This window comes from Rhinolophus sinicus, chromosome 2 (genome assembly GCF_057876585.1).
Source record: "Rhinolophus sinicus isolate RSI-liver-muscle chromosome 2, RSI-T2T, whole genome shotgun sequence".
Taxonomy (NCBI): domain Eukaryota; kingdom Metazoa; phylum Chordata; class Mammalia; order Chiroptera; family Rhinolophidae; genus Rhinolophus; species Rhinolophus sinicus.
Genome location: NC_142502.1, coordinates 86,265,754 through 86,274,340, shown reverse-complemented (window position 1 = coordinate 86,274,340; position 8,587 = coordinate 86,265,754). Strand labels below are relative to the sequence as shown.

Below are 8,587 nucleotides of genomic sequence, written 5' to 3'. Positions count from 1 at the left end.
AAGAGGCTTAAAGAGCTTGAGCATGAGATTATACATTTTATAGGAGGACAGCAAGAACTTGAACAGGGGTCACCTGTATTTAACTGTCTAACAAAGAAAAATAAAAAACAACAAATTTTGAATTTAGGCTAATACCATAAAGCATGGCCCTGAAACTTGACTTTTTTTTGTTTGATGTTTTAAATGCACATGTTATGAAATGCAGAGTATCCATAATAACAAATGGCCAGTTTAAAATTTTCAAAATATTTGCATTTTGACTGCATAACCTCATATGCAAAAGAAATCTTAACTAGGAAAAAATGCATTATGTATATAAGCCTGAGTCCCAAATTTCCAATTATTTTGATGCGTTATACACTCTATCTTCAGAACAATCAATTAGACTCTTGCCTCCTGATAGAGTATCTGAATACAAATTAAAAATGAGGAGCATGTACACAACATCAGAATATAGATCAAAATCATTACCCAGGTTAGTTTGTAATGTTCCATTTAGATTATGGTTATAATGAGGGGGAAAATTACAGGTACGCATCATGATAACAATGACAAATATCTGTAATCACTTTTGGAAAACCACATTTATAAATTTAGACATATTTCAGAGATGGTGTTAAGTTCTCAAGTAAATGAGATAGTGTAATACTTAATGTATATATTAAGGAAGTATCACAAGATGTTATGGTAATCTGTTTCTTTAATCAATGGGGAAGTACGTATTTCAAATAAGAGAAATGTAAGACTATTAAAAGTACCTGACCTCATACGTGGTATGTAGTAGTCACAGCAGAGTTAGTTTCCTCCTAGTTTAACAGGTGAAGAAAGCAACACATAAAAAAAAAACCAAAATCTAAAACAAAAGCAACTACTGAATGTGTTTAAGAAACTGAGGCTCTAAGTAGAATTCTATTAGGAGGAAGATTAATATATAAAGTTCAGGCAGATCTTATACTCAGTTTATTTTACTTGATAGTTAAAGACTGCTTGAAAAATATTAGCCATAAACATTAAAGACTTAATACTTTTCTGTCTCCTTATGTGTATATCTTCTTGCATGCCCCTAACTTGAAGGGTGACCAATTTAAATGGCTTTCTCTTAACTTTTCACTATCTTCTTTCAGGCTATTCAGAGTCAAATAGTTCTTTGAGCATTCTCTGTTGTGTGAAACTGGAGAAGTCACTTTCTCTGATTGTGTTTCTTCATTTTACAATGGAGACATTCCTACCTCTGTGCTGACTAAATATGCAACACACTTAGTATGCTGACTGGCATGTAACAATTATTCTCCAAAAGACTACTGTTGATGCTTTGGATTAGTTTGGAAGTAAAGTCTACAGAACATTTGAAATTCACTACATTCTACTGATAAATATTGTTTCAACAATAAACTGCTGTGGATTATGCCCCCTTTGTTGAAGGACAGTAACCCTGCTGGCCTAGATACAAATAATGGAAATGGAGATTATAATACTCGATTCAGAGATCGAGTATCTGAGTGTCATCTAGCATCTGCTCCTGAAAAAGGCCAATTCCTCTTGAGGTGGCCAAGATGGAACTCTTAGTAACATGCTCCATACTGAATGGTGACGAACTGGTGGTTCTTAGGCTATACGAGTAGAACTACTAAATAGAGATCTTTAATAAATTTGATCTCACTTTGAATAGTCTGGTGCACATCTTTCTGTTATAAAAACTGAGAATCAAATCCAGAATAACAGCATGGCTAATGAAACATAACACTTTTGAGCACTTTTATAATGTCCTATATTAAAGGTACCTCTGTGTTATCTCATCCTTACACTTTGTTTGCCACACATTGGTACCTGGTAATGAGGTTTTAAGGAATAGACCTGAGACTTGAAAAGGAGTTAGGTGAAAAAAAATGGGGAGTATGAGGTGCTCCCATTCAGTAATGGGAAACTAATTTCTTGGATTTGGGGAGTACATCAGAAATTAAGGAATCAACCTATTATGCTGTTGTTTCAGGAAAACATACCCAACAAGTCAAGGCTTTCAGCCACATAGTATAGACACTATATTAAAGTAATTTGGAGGAGTTATGATGTGGAAGAATGACTAGATAAACAGGCAATTCAGGTGATCCTATATTATCTACATGAAGAAAGTGATATACTCAGATATTCTGATTGTAGACAAGTAAAATAACTGACTTCCAGTATTGTGTCAGATATGCTGGATTGCTTACCCAAATGACAACCTCTCCCTTTTTGCATTTTAAGGGATATTTTTGGCCAAAGATTAAAATACCACACATTCATTTTGCCTGGTTTATATGTGGCTGGATCATGCCACGCATCTCAGCTCATTATAGCTGGAGCCTGGTTTAGGACCTGAAAGGTAGTCTTCTTGGTTTATAGGAAAGATTTTTATCCATAATAATAGATAGATACCCTTTCCTTTGGATGCTATATTGGCTATTGTGATGCTACTATGAACTGTAGTAGTCATCTTATGACCATGAAGGGCAAGACTAAAGCTGAGTCAATATACCATGTACGGTCAAAAAGGAAAATCAAAAGAGCCTCTGTCCTTGATGATACTATTGAACTCTTGGAAAAACAATGGAACTCCCTTACTCCAGAATATTGATGTACTGTAGGAAAACAAAGCCTCAACAATGAAGCTCCTTAAATTAGGTCCATTATCCTTTGTCCACAAAGGTGTCCTAACTGGTACAACTATGTGACTCTAGAAGAAAACACTTTCAGCTCAAATCCAGTGTTTCCACTGCTGTATTCCAGGCAGTGCAATGATGTACAGCACAGAGGACAGTGTAAGGAAAAGCTAAACTCCCAGTTGTAGTATTACCTTTTCATGGTTAAAGTCAGGGTTTAGATTGATAAAAATTAGAATTTTTTTCACTGATACGTGGACTTTTAAGGATGAAGTGAGGCCTTAGAGTTGGAATACCTGACACACCAGGGCATTTCTAATAATTTCCCTACCACGTGAACCCCTCCCTCCATCTTCCTCCTATGGCCGTTAGGATGATCTTTCCAATTATGAGACATATCCAGGAACTAGAGTTGAAGTTTGTCACTGACCTTAGCATCACTATGCAAAACCATACTCAGGAGTAGAAATGCACCCAGGATGAGTTGTGCCAGTTGTCAGAGTACGGACAGGAGGTAGCAGAGTTGAAGTAGTCTGTGATTTAAGGATACTGTGTCTAGGAGACAAGAGCACCTACTTGGTGTAAGCTGCGGTGGTTGCTGCTTCTTTCTCTTTATTTTTGGATCCACCAGGAATGTACATTAAAGCACAGTCACAGATAGCATGCGAGAGTTTTAACAGATTGCTATTTTAACTGATGTACAATTATACTAAGCCCATCTTATGTTGTCATGGGAATAGTTAGTAAAAAGCATTGTCATTGTATTGGTGGGGGCAATAAGTCTGCTAAACAAAGATGGAGCTTGGAAAAATTGTAGATGAACTAGGGAACTTTTGGTTTACTTCTTTTTATTTCCTAATGAATATCATTGAGAAAATGTGATATCTCTAGAACTCTTAGAAATTATAGCCCATGTTATTCCATGAGGTATAGAGCCAAGGTCGGCTGAGGAAATAGCTAAAGGCAAAGGAAAGAGAATAAAAGTCCAATACTAAAAATGGCTTTGTGGTAAGTTATATAAATCAAGTATTATCTAAAAACTTAGAAAGTATATGAATGTCACTAGAGAAAGTATATTGTGATATTAGAAATCAGCTTCAAAAATGATTGCAAGATCTCACATTTGGTTCCAGAAATAAGTCATAGTTTTGGTTGCTACTCAGTTGGGAATGTAATAGATGTATTTTTGGTTGAAGATAAACTAGCTATATTGTAAAAAATTGATTATTCCTTGGAAGTGTAGAGGTAGAAAGAAAGATACTGAGTCTAGCAACTAAGGTCTTTAATGTAGAAGGCAAATTAAATATTTGCCAATTACACTGCTCCATTTTTAGGAAAAACTTCAAAATGGAACTCGTCTGTTCAAGTTATTATGATTCTTTTCATATACATGTTGAGTGAATCCAAGTCCATTGTCCTAGGCAAAAGTGATTTAAAGGGGATCAGAGCAGGAAGGAAATTTGATTCAACACAATTTCTCTATATCACTTGGTTTCATATCATACAAGCTCTGTTCTCCCAACAGCATGATGGCTAGGAGTTGATCATGCATTCCTTCACGACACAGCACTTCCCTGATTTGCCTCCTACATCAGTGGTAGCTCTTGTCTCTTCAACCTCTTATTGTTGAAGAATCAATGGTTCAGTTCTGCTTTTTAAAAGTATAGTTGGTGTACAATATTATATTAGTTTCAGGTGCACAATAGAGTGACTTAACATTGTGTATCTCACAATGTAATCACCTTATTATGTCTAGCAATTATGTGTCATCGTACAAACTTATCACCGTATTCTGTTCTTTGATCCTTCCTCTCCCTTTGAGAATATCATTCAGTGTCGTAGCTATAAGACTTTACACCCAGATATTTGCATAACTAACTCCTTCGCCTCTTTCAAGTCATTGTGCAAATGTCATTTTCTTAATAAGAGTTATCCTGACCACTCTACTTAAATAGTGCATTCCATCAGCCCCAGCACCCCCAATCCCACTTACCTTGCTCTATTTTTCACTTTTTTCCTATGGCTCATATTCCTTTATAACACACTAAATGTTACAAATACATTTTATTTGTTACATATTCTCCATCTCCCTCCTCAGTTAGAATGTAAACTTCATAAGGCATGATATTTGTCCCGTTTAATTTCACTGATTTATTTCAATAGGCCAGACCAGCACCTTGCACGTGAAGATACTCAGTATTTGTTTAGTAAACAGGCTAATTAATAAAGAGCCTGGAATTCAAAAGAAAAAGACAGTGCCTTGCTAATAGTAAAATCCCTGTCAAAGATTCTAACTTCTAGGACAGGGTCACATGCTCATGTCTGATCTAATCAAAAGCCAGGGATATTGGCCAGGCCTGGATCACATGACCATTCTGGCATTGGGGTGACAAGATCCATTATAACCAAATCAAGTACCTGGAATTGTGTTACTATGGAAGAAGGGAAGAATGATGCCCCGAAGAAGGGGGTGGGCAACCAAAGACCTGTATAAACTATAAATGTTAACAATCTCTAAGGTGGCTTGAATGAAATTTTTCTCCATTACGGCACTCCATATTGGCTCATGAAAAACTGATCCAATTAAATGATATCTCTTGAAAGAAAAAGTGATAGATGAACACAGGAAATGAAGGTTTCTGTTGGTAACCGAAATATCTCTGAGTTATTTATTAATTATCCATGGCTCTTGTTAAATACACTAGTCTCAGAAATGAGTCAATAATAATTATTACCATGGATGGTCTCAGACTGAAAATGATTGCACATCCTATGTGTTTGGATGACTTTTTTCACTTGAAAGGATGATTAGGAGTTTCATATAGAAACATACAAAAAAAGTATGGCTTTACTGCATTACGTATGTGTGTTGGTAATATACACCAAATACTGGCAATAAACCAAGTGTGTCCCTTCAAAACTTAAAAAAAGATGTCCTCTTACTTACCTGGCAGGGGAGATACCATGATCACGAAGGTGGTTTTCCCAGGGCGAGGCTTATCCGTTGCACTCCGGATGTGCTGACCCCTACGATTTCCCCAAATGTGGGAAACTCGACGCATAATTTGTGGTAGTGAGGGACTGCTGTTCGCGCTCTCCCCTAAAAAAATAAAAATAAAAAAGACGTCCTCAAAGTATTCTCCAATTATGGTAAATAGAGTTTAAAATGACTGCTGATCTTTGTGCATTCCTGCCTTATCACACCAATATCTCCCATAATGTTTTAAAGTTAAAGAGGTTTATTAAAGTACTCTTGGCAATGATCTTGCCATGGGAGTTGAAGAAATGTGAACACTGCATGTGTTTATATATTGCCAGTACTGGGATAAAAAAGCTGAAGTCATTACTGACTGCAGATCTCTAAACTTTATCTCATTAAGTTAGATGAATCAGTGAGATAATAAGAAATAGTTCCTAGCTTACAAGGAGTAAGACTTAAAAATAAATAGACCAATTGAAAAGAAGATTTAAAAAAAACTGATATTTCAATGATTATCTCACCATGGGATAAAGAGATCCTGAGAAAGTGAATGATGCATATGGATGGAGTACACTCTTGAATAAAGTCAGTGGATAAATATTGTCCTCTCTAACAGCTGCCTCCCTATTTTCTTTCAGTTTTGCTGAATTTTGCTTTGTTATTCAAGATACAGCAATTGAACAAATTAAAAAATAGATCCCCAGTCTATTAAATTAGTGTTAATTTGAATGAGCCAAGTAGGATTAAACTTCCTATTCTAAAATATCAGCCTAAGAGGAGATGGGCCAGGGAGGACCAGCCCCCGATGTTGATATCAGAAGTGGGATGAAAAGATTAAACCAGGGGCCAGCAAACTTTTTCTGTAAAGAGCAAGAGAGTAAGTATTTCAGAATTTGCAGGCCATCCAATTTCTGCCTCAGTTACCTAACTCTGTGTAGTGGGAAATCAGCCACGGATGCGATATAAATGAATGGGTATGGATGTTTCAATAAAACACTACTTATGGGTTTCACATTATAAAATATTGTTATTCTTTTGATATCTTTCAAACCATGTAAACATTTTAGAAACATTTTTAGCTCACAAGCAATAAGAAAGTAGGCAGCAGGCTGAAAGTGTTCCACAGACTCTAGATTGCCAGCCCCTGGATTAAACCATGGATGGTCTCAGACTGAAAATGATTGCACATCCTATGTGTTTGGATGACTTTCTTCACTGGAAAGGATGATTAGGAGTTTCATATAGACACAATTATTTGTCCAAAATGAGTCACTGGTTTCCTTGTCCTACCCAGTTGTGTCCTTTCCAAAGAAAAATGTTGTGTAAGCAAGATGGGAAATTAGGGGAAACAGGTAGTTGGGGCTATTCTTGCTACTCATCCCCTCCATCCATAATACAGTCTTTGTGTGGAATCTAGGTATCTGAGTGCGTATTTTGATGAGTGTATGGGAGCCTTTAATCCTCAGGCTTACTCAGAACACAGAAAAGTTGGTAAGAGCCCATTTCTGATTATTAGTATGATTAAATCATGTAATTCTTTGCTTTTAAATACAGTAAACATGTTATACATAAAAACTGAACAAAAAATGTAAACAGTGGCTATCTTTGACTATTGGGATTTTGGTTCTGTTTCTTTTTGTTTGTTTGTTTTTCGTTTTTGCTTATCTTCATTTTTATTTTTTTATGCAATCAATCTATATTGCCTAGTAATAAAGAACACATTAAATTTTACAAAAAATAATCAACCAGGTTTGTTATATTCCTAATATACCACTTTTTTCCCCAAAAAAGTTAGACATTTTTCACCCATTTCTTACAAAGTGATGTTTTTGGCTTGAAAAAGGAAGAAGCACCCTTTGGAGAAAAGCAAAGCAAACTGCATTTTATTTTGACTTGTAAATGCAATCTGCACAAGCTAATTTCTCTCTATCTTAGTCTACATTGAAATTGATCTCAGCAAAAGGCAAAAATGTAGTCTATTAAATTTTTTCAGAGGTATTGTTTCAGGTATTTAATATCCTTTTCTTAAGTGTCAAATATGTGCAAAGTAGTTATCTAGGCATCATGAAAGAGATAAGGATAAATAAGACACGGCCTCTGTTGTGAAGGGTCTTTTCAGTGTTATGAATCATGACTGATTAATTAGGTAGCTCAAGAGAGTTTCACAGTGTTATTGTTTCTGAGCTGTGGAAAGTGAAACTACATGTAATTTCCTTCTCTTTAGAGAAGCAATCAATGACTGACAATTTTTATTTTCTCCATTGAATGAGAATTTTTGTTTTTAACTTTATTTAGTTATTTATTTATATGGGCAATAAATATCAATGTTTGGAGTACAAAGCTGCATTTGGTGCTGTCTAATGTTTATAAACACTTTTCAGAAAAATAAGAGCAATAAGTATAGAGATATACTTGACATTAACAGTAAGCTTCATTGCATTAAATGGTAAACTGGCTCTGGAAGGTGTATTTTACCTTTCAATTTATTTGGTGTAACCTCTTTATTTTGCTAGATAAAATCTTGAGGCCCTGGGTGCTTTAACAGTTAACTTTAGGTTAGTGAGATAGAATGAGAACAAATATGTCAATTAAGAATATGTACTGTGAGTGATTATTAGAATGATAGGATTCCAGATTTTTTAAAATTTAATTTTATTATTTTTATTCCTCTAATAAATATATATATATATATATATATATATATATATATATATATATTTAAAAATGCACTGTATATATAAACCAGACTTACAGTTTCAAAAGTGTAGATTCAACATATCTTTCCCTTTCTCCTTTAAAATATTATCTCAAAGCATCAAAGAGAACAAAGAACATAAACATGAATTCTGAATTTAAATGAAATTAAGAGATTTCTATAACCCTCTTATCACAATGTATAATGATTTAAGGCAGATGGGGAAAGATACATGATTTATCAATGGCCCTGCAGTTGCTGGGCTTAATGAGA

General features: G+C 35.0%; 1 non-coding gene across 1 annotated transcript; it reads left to right on the top strand.

Moving 5' to 3' along the window:
* Nucleotides 1–5,578: 5,578 nt before the first annotated feature.
* LOC141571985 (U1 spliceosomal RNA) lies at nucleotides 5,579–5,742 on the top strand. Its single transcript, XR_012497019.1, has one exon. It is a non-coding gene; the product is annotated as a U1 spliceosomal RNA (small nuclear RNA).
* The last annotated feature ends 2,845 nt before the right edge of the window (nucleotides 5,743–8,587 follow it).